This window comes from Pempheris klunzingeri, chromosome 18, assembly GCF_042242105.1.
Source record: "Pempheris klunzingeri isolate RE-2024b chromosome 18, fPemKlu1.hap1, whole genome shotgun sequence".
Lineage (NCBI taxonomy): Eukaryota > Metazoa > Chordata > Actinopteri > Acropomatiformes > Pempheridae > Pempheris > Pempheris klunzingeri.
In genome coordinates this window covers 18,238,060-18,251,700 of record NC_092029.1, presented here as the reverse complement: position 1 = coordinate 18,251,700, position 13,641 = coordinate 18,238,060, and positions in this window count along the sequence as shown.

The following is a 13,641-nucleotide window of genomic DNA, read 5'->3' as shown; positions in this document are numbered from 1 at the left end:
GTCCCTGCATAACCAAAGCGAGAGCTGTGTCCTCATTCTTGGCACAGAGTCAAGCACGTTGTGTCCGGTTTGGAGACCTCAGAATTGCATCTATTTTTCAGTTCAGACATCCGGGAGGGGCTTGGAGCAGAGCTGCTGCTCCATCACATCAAAAGGAGCAAGTTGAGGTGGTTCGGGCATCTAGTCAGGATGCCTCCCTTTGGCGGTTTACTGGGCACGTCCCATCGGAAGGAGACACTTGGGCAGACCCAGAACTCGCTGGAGGGATTACATATCTCATCTGGTTTGGGAACGCCTCAGGATCCCCCAGGAGGAGCTGGAAAGCATTGCTGGGGAAAAGGGCATCTGGAGTGCCCTGCGTGACCTGTTGCCACCACAACCCGATACTGGATAAACGGAAGGATGGAAGTTTGCTAGTTTAGTTATATAAGTAACTATATGGGAAGGTTTGAGAGTCTTATAAGTTATGTTCATTTTTGTTTTCGTTATGTATTAAAGTTGTAGATAGACTGTAGTCTTCCAAGTACGTTCATCTGTGTAAGATCTGGGAAAGCTACGAACTGGTTATTGTGAAAAAGGTGGTGAAGGTGCATGATACCTTTTTGTGCCCACGTGTGGTAGTGAAGAAGGGTTTTGTGGAGTTGGAAGGCAGGATTATGCCAAATAGGAGTGTATTTACAAGGTGTTGGTGTTGAGTTAAAAATCTTGATGACTTTCCATCAGGCTGTCAGAGTTGTGGAGATTACGGTTAACAGGGATGTTGATGTTTGATGGTTGTGGGTAAATCAGACGGTGACATGTTTTGAGAATTTAGTTGTTCCAAGTCTACCCATGGGATACTGTGGTTATGAATCCATTTTGCTATATATTGTACTTGATTTGCCAGAAAGTAGAACAGGAGGTAGTTGGATTTTTTGCTTTTTTATTTTTCCAGTAAAAGTGTGTAATGAGCGAGTTGATAGATCTGTTGGTGTCACTGGTAGCACTGAAAAAACATTAGTTAATGTGGGGGAGTTTTTTCATTGTGACAGTTGCTATTCGTCCTATGAGAGAGGGAGGTAAGTTAAGGTGAGGGAGACTGATGCATGGTCACTAATGATGATTGGGTGTATGAGGGTTTCAGATAGGATAGAAATGTGTTACTGACTAAAAAGAAGTCTAGTCGGGAGAATGATTGGTGTAATGGGGAGAAATATGTGTATTGTCTAGATGATGGGTTGCTCATTCTCACCAGGGCCAAAGTCTGTCATGTATTGATTGAATGATTCTGTAGAGTGCCAGTGCCTTAAACTACCAGTTGTGCTTGAGTGATCAATGGTGGAGTTGATTGCTGTATTGAAGTCCCACCAATTATGATATCTGCTGGTTCTGATAGTGTTGAAAGAAGTGTATCAAAGAAAGACAGATCATTGTTATTGGGACTGTATATGTTGGCTATTATGAATTTTATGTTATAGATCGATGCTGTAATTATAATATATAATCCTTCAAGGTCAGCAGTTGTGGAGGGATGACTGAGAGGAAGTTTTTTGTTTATCAAAATAGCCTCTTTGTTAGCCTCTTTGCTAGTTACTGTTGTTAGTTAGTGGTAGTGGTCAATGAAGGCTTCCAAGTCCATTATTTTCTCCTATGTGATGCTGTAGTCATGTAGCCTTGGTTTTATTTCAATGAGATTTCCTTATCCATATAGTAATTTAGTGTCTGTGATGTCTGTGTTAATCATAATAATAATCCTAACTTTCTGTTGATCTTCTAATTGTGTCAGCTCTGACTAGCAATTTTAATGGCTACCATTATTGCAACAGTGATAATAACACTGGTAATGTGCATCAAATTTGTCTTTGCAGCTCTGCTCATAGAGGACAAAATACCAAAACTACACTTTTTTTTTTTGTTTGGTAAATATGGTTTTGTTTCTTCCTCCTAAAAACAGTAAAGCATTCTGTACAGCAGCAAGAAGGATACATTGACATCATGTGTTGAAAGCAAACTGACAATTTGAAAAGTGGCAACATTTTCTCGTTCAAGGACTGGTTAGCATGCTCAGTAATACAAGACAACATAGCAATGTGCATAAACGGAGAGGAGATTACATTCCTACAGTAACTGCTTATTTGTGAAGCATGATTTCATACATTTTTTTCCTCAAAAATGTAGCTTTGATCAAGCCACCATTATAAAAAAAATCATATAGCGAGTGGGAATCCTAGAATTTTTTTTAATGAAACTGCAGGAGAATGGTTAAATAGAAGAGTATGTGAAAACCACACAAACACCACAGCATGCAATTGACTGTTCCACATTTATGAAGTGCTGATGGTCAAATTACCATATTGATTAATTCAAGTTTTCATTAATTCATTAATTAGTGAAGGCAGTGCATGGCAGATTTATCTAAATGTCATTTTAATGAGTGGAGAAAGACAAAAAAAAGAAAAAAAACAGCTGACAATGGACAGGTCAGGTCAGTCCCACCACAGTACCTGCATTAGGATGCATTCACATGACTGAGAGCCAGATAAGTGAGTGAGGCTCTCAGCAAGGGGAGGGTTGCAGGGTCGATGGGCAAAAAACATCAAATCAAACATGCTAATGTGATTATGAGATGTTCCTGCTGGGAGGCAGTTGTTTTACTCTAAAAAGTGTTTTTCCTACAGCAGGATGTGGTAGTACAATGAATAAAATGATACTTGTGGCGCTTTGTAGCTTTGGTTCAATTACGTTATTGAGTGTCTGATATGTGAACAAGCAAAAAAACACCTGCCTGTAATTTTCTAATACTATATAACTGCTAACGCGGACTTGATTTGGAGTCATGGTTGTTAATGGCAGTATTTCCTCCTCGTCGCTGCACCAAGTCTTTGAGAACTAACTTTACTAGAACCAGTCCAATTATAAAGTTTCTGCTTTGTCCGTAGCTGATTTTTTGGCCTTTTGAAGTAGAAGATGCTGTACATTAGAGTTGAAGGGGTCAAAAAAGGCTAATTTCAAGATGATTGCAACTAGGTCAGTGTGTATTGTACTTAAAATCAATTTTCTAACTGGCAAGATAAAGACATATTCAAACATGTACAGGGTGCACAAACAAAGACATGCATGTTTCACAAATAAGATATGACTCATTAAGTCACAGTAATCCAGTTCCTGGAAAAGATTTACATGCTTTTCAACAAACCAGCTATTCATACTTATGCAGCACTGTCTCCTAGTAGACACGCTGTATCATCAATACTACAGAGGAGAGTGAGGAAAAAAGCTGGTTCACCATGCTTTCAACATTATGATAGAAGATATTGATCTGCAGGAAGGAAAACAATGATTCTCCATTCATCATGCTTGAGTAGCCAGGGAGAAAAACATGTTTTCTTTTGCATACAGTGTGCATATAGCAGAGTTCAACTAATCAGTATAATAAATATGTGAAACGGTATGCATCTAATTAGAATACTGAAATACTGAAACAAGAATAATCACTAGGAACTTTTCTATACTTTTCTTAGAGTTGCTATAAATTATACAGCGCTCAGATACTCAGTAGGCAAAATCTGTTGGTTAAATGACTATGAGCACTGATATGTTGATACAGTTTAGTCATTAGCGATGTTACTCTAGTTGTATTCAATAAATAAAATATCAGCGTAGTTCAGTGTATCAAAATAGAAAAAAAAATCACATTGCCAGTTGTGTAGGAAGTATAATTGTATAGTAGGTGTAATTATTATAATAAAATATAATTTTGTAAACAATAGAAGTAGGCTTTGATAAAATAATGCGAAAAGGAGGATTATATGCTGAAAGAGGATGAACAAGGGTATATAAAGAAAGGGGGAGGATGAGCGAAAAAGAGAGAAAAAAGACAATACAACCAAGAAAGAAACGTATAAAATAACGCGCAGGGAAGAACAAGAGCAAACAGACAATGCAAGATAAAAGAATAAAGGGCGCAAAGGACACATGAAAGGGAAAAGGCAGCGAGCCAGAGGGGCGAAGAGTATGAGCGTTCAACCCATGGAAAAGTTGCTGTGCTTGCGGTGGCTGTGCTGAGGGCTAAGCCAACATGCCCAGCAGTGATGAATTGGTCCTGTCAGGATAAGCCAAACAAACAGAGATCTGTATAGTGTATGACAACCCTCCTCTAGGCGCTGCAGTGAACAATGACATTTCCCTCCTCGCTGCGTAACAATGGTTCCAGAGATCTGGCAGGACACATATGCTGGAGGTACACAGCTGTTTATTTTTTGTATGGATTTGCATTAAGTAAGCATATCTCAGTGATTTAGTGGAGGCTAAAGAAAAAGGCCACACTGCTTTTGGAAAATAACAGTGTATTATAGCTGCAGAATGAATTGTGACTGCTAGAATGCGGGAAGCAGACCTCAAAACTAAATCACAGCAATGAGCCCTGATGCACAAACAACTTATCAAGGTCTTAACAATAGCTAAATGTTATACACACTTAAAGCAGACACAGAGCAACATGGGCGTCCCTTTGGAGCCATTCACTGTTGAATAAAAGGTCAAGTATTCATTGTCATTCATACGGTTTATATGTAAACCAGGCAAAAGTCCAGATGCACCCTGGTGCCCATTGGTTTTAAGGACCGTGGTTTAGGCCATGTCTCTACTTTTGACTTTAAGATAAAGGCCTAAAATGCCCCAAAGGGATTTCTGAAGTTCTCCTTTGCTACAATACTCCTTGGAATTATGTTTATTCATTTGTATCGTGTTGGATGTAGTTTGCTGTTCATGAAATGAGGTAGTTGTGTGTGGTCGTCAGGATGTAGCATGATCATCTTTGAGCCTGAGTCTGTGTCTTGCATAATGAAATTGCATGTTACCAAATCCATCTGCTGTACTGATGTTCTTTATGCTGTGGAAATTATCTACAACCACACCATCTTTTTCACGTCTGTTCCAGCCTGACTGTTAATCCTGTGTAGAGAATTTGGTTATGGTTTCATTTATTGGAAGTGTCCAGATGTTTACAATAAACAGCTGGAGATGGACTACAGGTCCATTTATTATATACATACAGAACAGTGTGTATACAGGAAATGTACTCGGTCACCTGCTAGCATAAATATAGAATGGGGCGCATTCCATGGATCAATCTAATCGTCTGGTGCTATAAAACAATTTACACCAAATTCCTTCAAACATCTTTGACAAAAGCGCGGAGAAAGAACAGGGAGGATAACAAACGTTTTTGCCCGAGGCTTTGCTCAATGTGTCATCGTGTTGTCTTGGCTGGCTCAGGCGTTTTAAAGACAGCAGGCATCAACTGAAGTAATTAGCATCCAGGTGGTTTTGGCAACAGTAGACTACACACACTGACATTGATGGCGACATCATTGTTGATGAGCACAATGGTAGAGGAAAGTACAAGAAGCTCTTACAGTCAGATAGAATAATGTGTGTTTTCTGAGCACTGATTGTTACACGTCATTAGGTATTTTAACATTGTGTAAATACAATGCTATTTTCCTGCCATCATACCTTACATTAATGTGATATACCACAGTATACATTAGCACGACTCCGTGTGACAGTTATTTTCTTAATGGAATATTGTGTCTGCTATTTTGAACAATAAATTAAATGACGCAAAAGTGAAAAATGCCCATTATAACATTCAGTTATTCAGTTCAGCCAAGTAAACATCTTCGACCATCTTGTTTAGTCCTATCAATAGTCCAAAACCAAAGATATTCACTGTCGAACATTAAAAAAAATGAGATAAAAGAAATGAAAAGCTGTAAATCGTCACATTGAAGAAGCTTGAACAAGCAATTATTTGGTATTTTTGGTTGACAAAGCTATTGAAATGATGTAATTATTATCAAAAGTTTGCAATTGTCTTTTCAATACAATAATCAAGCAATTATTTTAGCTCTATGCTATATTGTGGTTTATCCTCCCAAGGGACACTCACCTTCATTGTATGGTGGAAAATGTCTATTAACAGTTGTTGAATGTTGAGCTTTAGAATAAACTTGTACCTCCGTGGTCCTTTTGTCTTCTTCAGGAAGTATTGCTTATTATATACTATAATATTTATTGCTTGAACACTGGATCAGGTCTAATGAAGAAATGGCAGCTTTGCCGCACTGATTTGTTATTGAGCAAAAGATGCTGCTGACCACAGTTTTGAGTAGCTCTCCAAAATTAATACTGGGAGATTGTGCTCCATGCTTTTTTTTCTTTTTTTAGCCGTTTCACATCACCCACTGTTCTCTTTAAGATGCTGTCAAATTATCACTGCAGCGCCGAGGCACTTCAAAATCACAAGATATAGAAGAAAACAAGTCAAAATCTCAAAAGCTTCCTCGCCAAGATAGATGGCCAGTTGCGCAAAGCACAGTCCAGTGTTTCTTGTTAAAATCCTTGGGTTGTCCAAAATCTGCTGGAACAGCTGAGCCAGCTCAATCTGTTTCTCACAGTTGGCGCCCACTACGCCTCAACTACACCTCATTTAAGGGTTCATGACAGTCTCCTGTCACATAATACGTCCAACAGCAGAGAAAGATGGCAGCAAAATTCAGTCACCCTTAATACTCGATGCTTGTTGGATACGAGAAGATTCAAGGTGTATGAATAATAGTGTACAAGAAGAACCTAAGGGCTTGACATTTTTGTTTTTCGAATACTTCCTGGTGCCATAATTGCAGTGATCATCTCAGAGAAAGAGCCGTGAGCTGTGGCGTGAGGGGCGCTGTGGTTGGGACAGCACACAGAGGGACAGGGGTACAGAGTCCAGACTGAATACTGAGTGGCAGACAGACACAAACAGATGAAAACAAACAATTCCACCCTAAGGTGCAGTGGGCCTGTGGGGAGACAGGGGAGCGCTTGGTTGGGGATCCTGGAGAAATGTCAAGCTAAGCACACATCAATGGAGGCAATGCGGGGCTGCCAGGGAGCATTAATGCAACACGCTTGATGTTTTAGTAATGAGGACACGCTGTACACAGTGGCAAAGATGTGGGGACGCAAACAAGTGCTGGCGAGGCATGGACGATCAACTGTGGAATCAGACTAACAGAGGGAATCAGAAATGGAGGCAGAAACAAACAGGCAGGATGACTGCAAGAAGAAAACAAACAGCGAGTCAAACAGTCGCAGACAGTCAAACAGTGGAGGCCTACAAAGACCGTCTGCTCTCAAGAATATGAAATATTCATCAGATATCACAACATTTTGTTCAATGCTTGATTCTGATATATGCCATATTGTCAATAAATCAATTTTAAGTCAGTATTTTGTGTCAAATTGTTGATTTAATTCAGACATAATCAGTCATAACCTGTTTTTTTAGGCTTTTATTGCGTTAATTTTCAAATTAATTTAAATCCATTTAGATTATTAGAATTTTGACACCACCAGTATGTACCGTATACGTCACTATTTTATATTTTGCTACATGCTTAATTAAAAGAATTGCTAAATAAAGAGGGATGCAGACCAGATATGGACCAAAGATTTTGCTCAGTTATTGATATTCACCCTCCTTCAGATGCCACTTACTTAGTGTCTGTCTAAGCAGCCACTTCTACTGCTGAACACATGTAAATTTCATGAGTTCGGAGAGATGGATATATTGATGCCACTACCAACCATACCGGTGACGTGCTGTCCATCTTTTACTGCTGATACTGATGATGTCTTCCTGGCATGAGGACAGTACAGCTAATCTGACAGACAGTCTATACTTCAGTGAATCCAGTTTCCTTGCTGTTGTTCTAATCAATGTCTACACTACAGTACCTTTGGTTTAAGGCATCTCATCATTTTCTGATTTCTAATCAATATCATTTAATGAGTTGTCCAATATTATTCCCACAATTAGGGTTTGGGTTTGGATTTGGTCCAATCTTCATTGGAAGTCAATTTACTGCATAGCTGTGTACAGTATCTACAAGCATAGTGCAGGCAGAGGGCGCACAGAGGTTTATGCTCTAACCCACTGCACAATATTTTTTTCCAGACACTTTTGGTCTATGCAGCCCCAGAACAGCTATTCAATGATGGCTGAGCTGTTGTCGTGACATAATTAGTCCCCAAATGCCTCTTCAAACAGCAGGATTTTGATGAGGTGACAGTACTCCTCATATTTCTTTCTAGTCCCAGTTTTTAATGAAGCCAGATCAGTATTTTTATGATCATAGTTTTAATTCATGGGGTTATGATAGCACGCACATTCAGTAGAAACCCGTATTAAACTTCTAGCTGTGAAAAAAAATACTTTTTCCAATATCAACTAATCAATGTTTGAATTTCATTTTCTTTGCAGTATCTTCTCAGTCTTGCAATGTTGTTTTTTCTTTTTCAAATTTTTTTTTCTGTACAGCACTTCAGGAGTTCTGCAGGTATGAAGTTTATTTCACTGTGCTGTCTTTCCTGAAGTAAGACTTTCTACAAAAAAAATAAATAAAATAAAAGGCTTGACACCTTCCTCTGGGCCGTGCTGTATTTGCAAAAAAACAATTGTGTTGACAAAATGGAGTCTAGCCAAGTAAAAACTCTTTTCCTCTATTCATTAAATTTGTTCACTCTCCCAGTCAGCAGCAGCAGCAGCAGCAGTCATCGGAGTGTCAGCTCATCCTGTTATCTCCAAATCAAATTCTCTATCGTTTTCTCTCCAGCTCCACTTGACTCATCTCAGATCTGTTTGTCCTCCTCACAACTGCCTCTTCATCCAATCTAAAAACTTCATTTAACTCTTCCATTGTCTGCGCTGCTTTCAGTCGCTTTGACTTTTGCTGCACATGAATTTATGACGACACACAGAAGATCAAACATTAAAACAAGAAAATTTTATCGGATTTCGGGGGGGAAATTCAGAGCCTCACTAAGAAAGGGAATTAGGAAAGCTATTGCTAATTCTAAGATGACTTTTTTTTAGAATAGAAGTTATCAGAAGAAACCTCCCAAGAGGATCACAAAGAGAAACTAGAAAGGGATTCAGAGAGCGTACACCTTCGCCAATAGAAATAGTCCAGTATTTATATGCAAATATGCAAGCACAACCACTATAAATGTTTGGAAAACTTCCAGAACTAAAAATGTGAAAATGTGGTTGTGCCTAGCTGAAGCGTCATCATCTCAGGTGTGTATTTTGTATACTGTAAATATTTTACACACATTTGTGAACACTGGTGAGTTGGATCCGCTGTCATTCATTTGATCCAGATGTGCTACAAAATGTACAGGGTCCTTCCTTGGCCTATGCTACACCCTTACACCAAGTTTCATGAAAATTGGGCCAGCATAATCCTGCTGACAAACAGGAGGTAATAAATCCCATCTGTGATCACAGACTGGAGTCCACTTAACAGCTGGGAGATAAAAACCTGCCATACAGTGTATCATAGTTTGTAACAGCAAAATAAGTTTTATGAAATGGGAGTAGTGGTGATGGTGTTATATCAAACTTTATAGACATGCAAATATTCCTTAGTCACTATAAATGGATGCCGAACAACCAAATAAGCTTACAAGCTTACAATACAAGAATCCATGTATACCAATGCCAATATAATAAACTACCAGACTTTTGGTAGCTTTTTACATATTAATTGAAACATTTTAATTATATTTTCTCACAAAACCCATTTCATAATTCAACTAAATATGCCAAACATGTCGACAAGTGGCCAAAAAGAACAACTTTGCCTTCACAAAATCAGTTTCCATATCTCTTAATAGGAAGTATGTGAGCCAGGAATTTTCTGACAATTTGGTATTTTCCTGACAATGAAATTCTCTTCAGTAAAATTAAAACCAAAAGAGAAAATGTATCCAAACAAATACACCAAGTTTTCCGAACAAGCTGTTGGATCAAGCCAGATGTTAAATTCTCTCAACATAATGCACAATTCAAATGAGCACTTTTGATCACAAATTGTGGCGGCACTCAGAAATCCAGCTGTTTGTGCAAAATACATGCAAAAGAATGTAACCTATTGTACTCAGCAATTAGGAGAAGACTGCAAACAATTCATACCAAATGGTTGTAATGTTTGTAGAACCACCTTTTTTTTTTAGACCTTAGCAGTTTAGCATCACAATCAGTCCATACCACTGGTGAACACTTTGAGAATGTACAGCCTGAGGACCTTCACTTCTTATTCTGGCTTGTGCTTTTCACTCAGTCCTTATCTTAACTGGCAAGCACAACAGCTTTGTCTCAAGTGAGTTTCATGTGTGCGTACAGACTTTCTACTGATCAAGCTCATTTAAAAGCATACCCTTGATGAAAGACAGAGGGCAAAGTTTGTAACTCTCTTCTCCAACTCTATTAAATAAACATTGAGTGTAACACACTCGAGCTGCCGCTGACAGAGAAACTGTGTCACATTCAAAGGGCACGAGAAATTTCAAACTGCAGCCACCGAGTTTGTGTATGGAAATGACAAGGTGGAGCTGACGAAGCAGTTTTCTGTTTAGCGGTTCAGTATTCGGTTTGGGAATACATACCCAAGACACATTTTGCCAAAGGGGAGGTGTGTATGTGTATATGTGGTGGGTCAGCCCCTCCTCTGTAAAATCTTAAATGCATTCATTGTTTGTGCTCTACTTTAGGAGGCTGTGCATCACATGGTGGTCCCACAAAGACCAAAAGTTTCGTAAATCTGAAAAACTGGGACGACAATCACTCTGCAACTCTGACAAAAGGAATGTAACCTTTTATTTTAAACTCAGCAGTCAACTAGGTTACAGCACACTTGTGAGACTGCTCAGCCAGACATGAGCAGGTGGGCTAGTGAATGTAGAATTATGACAGAAAGCGCAGACAAAAGGTTTTACAGTGCTGGAGTGATATTTGACTTTTGGAGCTGCTAAATCAAGTTTTTTTTTTCTTGGGGTGAAGGTGAAGTCAAAGCCCTTTATTAATGGGCTCAGGAATCACCTTGATCCTGGCTCACTGTTGTTTTGAAGCATTCTGTTGTGTTTTAAATGATGATATTAATTTCCGTCTTAAACACTGAGAAGACAAAGACAAGTGAATGAGGAGTCCAAAGCGACCACTTCAGCATATAGGAGGGCAGTTGGTAAGATTTGCAGGGGAAAATTATATACACACACAACCCAGTCTCACACACAAGTTTTGAGACATTACTCAACATTTAATAATGAGATTTTATCCTTGTTTTCTTCTCTTTATTTTATCAGTCAAGGACACTGTCTGCGACATTGTCTACGATGGTGTCCTCGACAGCTCAACAATACTGATGTGGCCTCTACTAGAGGCACGGGAATTTGAAGGTTCTGCGCAGTATCTTGGCTGTCCCTAGGATTGCACTGCAGACCTTCAGACACCTCAGATGTTGCACCTGGAATCTGCTGGAGCCACTCTCCCAGTTTGCAGGTCACAGCCTCCAGTGCTCCGATCACCACCGGCACCACTGTTGCCTTTACTCCCCACATCTTTTCTAGCTCCTCTTGCAGCCCTTGGTGTTTTTCGAGCTTCTCGTGTTCCTTCTTCATGTCTCTCGGTATTGCTACAACTATCACCACTGGCTTCCTCTGTTGTTCGTCAATCAACACGATGTCAGGTTGGTTAGCCATCACCAGGTTGTCTGTCTGGATCTGGAAGTCCCATAGGATCTTAGCTCGGCCATTCTCAACCACTTTAGGACACTCAGTGAAGATGTTCCTGTGCACTATGCCACCAACATGGTTATGGCATCACATGTATGCTGTTCCTGTCTGCATCTTACACCCTGCTGGTAAGTGCTGGATTGTTTCAGGAGCATCTTTGCACAGCCTGCACCTGGGGTGCTGTCTGGTGTGGCAGACCCCCACCTCTATTGATCTTGTAACTAAGCGCCTGTTCTTGTGCTGCCATGATTATTGCTTCTGTGCTGTCTTTTAATCCAGCCTTTTCCAGCCACTGATAGGATTTCTTGATATCAGCCACCTTTTATCCTATCTGTCAGTGGTACATGTCATATAGGGGCTTGTTCCTTCAGGAATTTTCATCCTCCTCTTTTGGGTTTCTGCTGCCCGAGGTATTCACTTACCAGTTCATCCTTGGGGGCCATCGTCCTGGTGCATTTCTGGTTCTTGGCTGTTTTCGAAGTGACTGCAGTTCAAATGTCAAAAGATTTAGGGGAATAAGCACATTTCATAGTTACTCAATCTACTTAAAAAACTAGTTCAGAACTTAATATGACCCTTTTCATATTGTGTCATATCATTAGCCTACTGCATAACAGTATGTTTTACTGTTGAATGAATCATTGCTTTTCTCATCGTTTTTTTGTGTTGTTGTAAATTACTGATATTGTGTCACCTGCTGAGAAAACTGAATCAGTCACAGATTAAAACCACATATTGTATCTGAACATGGAAAACACAATATCTGGCTCTCATTTTTTTGCATTGAAAATGTATTAAATTATGATTCCACAGTAACACATCCAAAGCTGTATGTGAAGAGCCAGAGTAGCTGAGCCATGAAAGAGTCCCAGCTGGTGGTTACCAAGCTGATTAGCAGCACGGTAAATATGCCAATAGCCATGCGCTCACTCACTGGAGATTTGCAATGAGGCTGTGACTGTAAGCAAAAACAGGACATGTAGCAAGAGGGACAAGAAGCCCAGTGAAGCCAAACTGACTGTTTTGGATGTGTAACTTGTGCTCAAATAAGGAAGGTGTATACCCTGCTGCTGCCTTGTGGGATCTGTCCTAAAAAGCAGGTTTGTCTCAGGTTATCAGTTGATCTGCATAACTTTCGATCTGCTGAATAAAACTCAGAGTGCCTTCAACACCTGGGCACCTTATTGCTGGCTCACTGTCACGACTTGCTAAAGAGAAACATGAGTCATAAGAAACACCTGCGTGTTTCCTCGCATGACAAAGTCAAAACGTCTGCTGTGAAAGATAGTATTTTAAATAAACTTGTTCTGTCAAGAAAAAAAATGCCATCAGTTGTCTCAGCAAGTAAAGTAAAGTCGAAAGTTGTCTCAGCAAGTAAATCGTTGCCATGGTAACTATGATGGGAGCAAAGGAGGAAGTCACGTGACATTGGTATAGAACAACAAAATCAGCATATGAAAGAGGTCAGGCAGAGTCAGCAAAATCTTGAACAGAAGGCTGTTGTTCTATTCCTGTTTCCTACCACCAGTCAACAGTGTAACAATGACAAACGTTAACCTAGTAGTAATGTCACAAGGTTATCTTAACATTAACTAAGTACTTGTTTGAACCAAAACCATAATCATAAAACGTTATTTTTTCTGTTTTTTGAAGAAATTGATGTCATCCTGATTGGGATGTCAGATCAGAAAACTCGACTGTACAAACTATTGCATGTGTTGTTCTAAAAGACAGTTACAGGACAACAGGTCAGAAACATAGTCTGCAACTATTTCAAGTGTCTATTTGAAGTGTCAATCTATTATTTTCTTGATCAATCGATTGGTTTATGAAATGTCAGAAGTCACAGATTAGTAAAGAAATCTGAATTACCAGAATATTCACATTTAAGAAGCTGGAATCTGAAGTTTGTGAACAAGCAGTTCTTTGATTGTAGACAAACTGGCACCAACACAACATGTAGTCTACAAAAAAACCCTCCATAATGAGAAATTTCAGAAATCGCTAATGCAAATGCTATTTTTTATTGCGATTTAGACA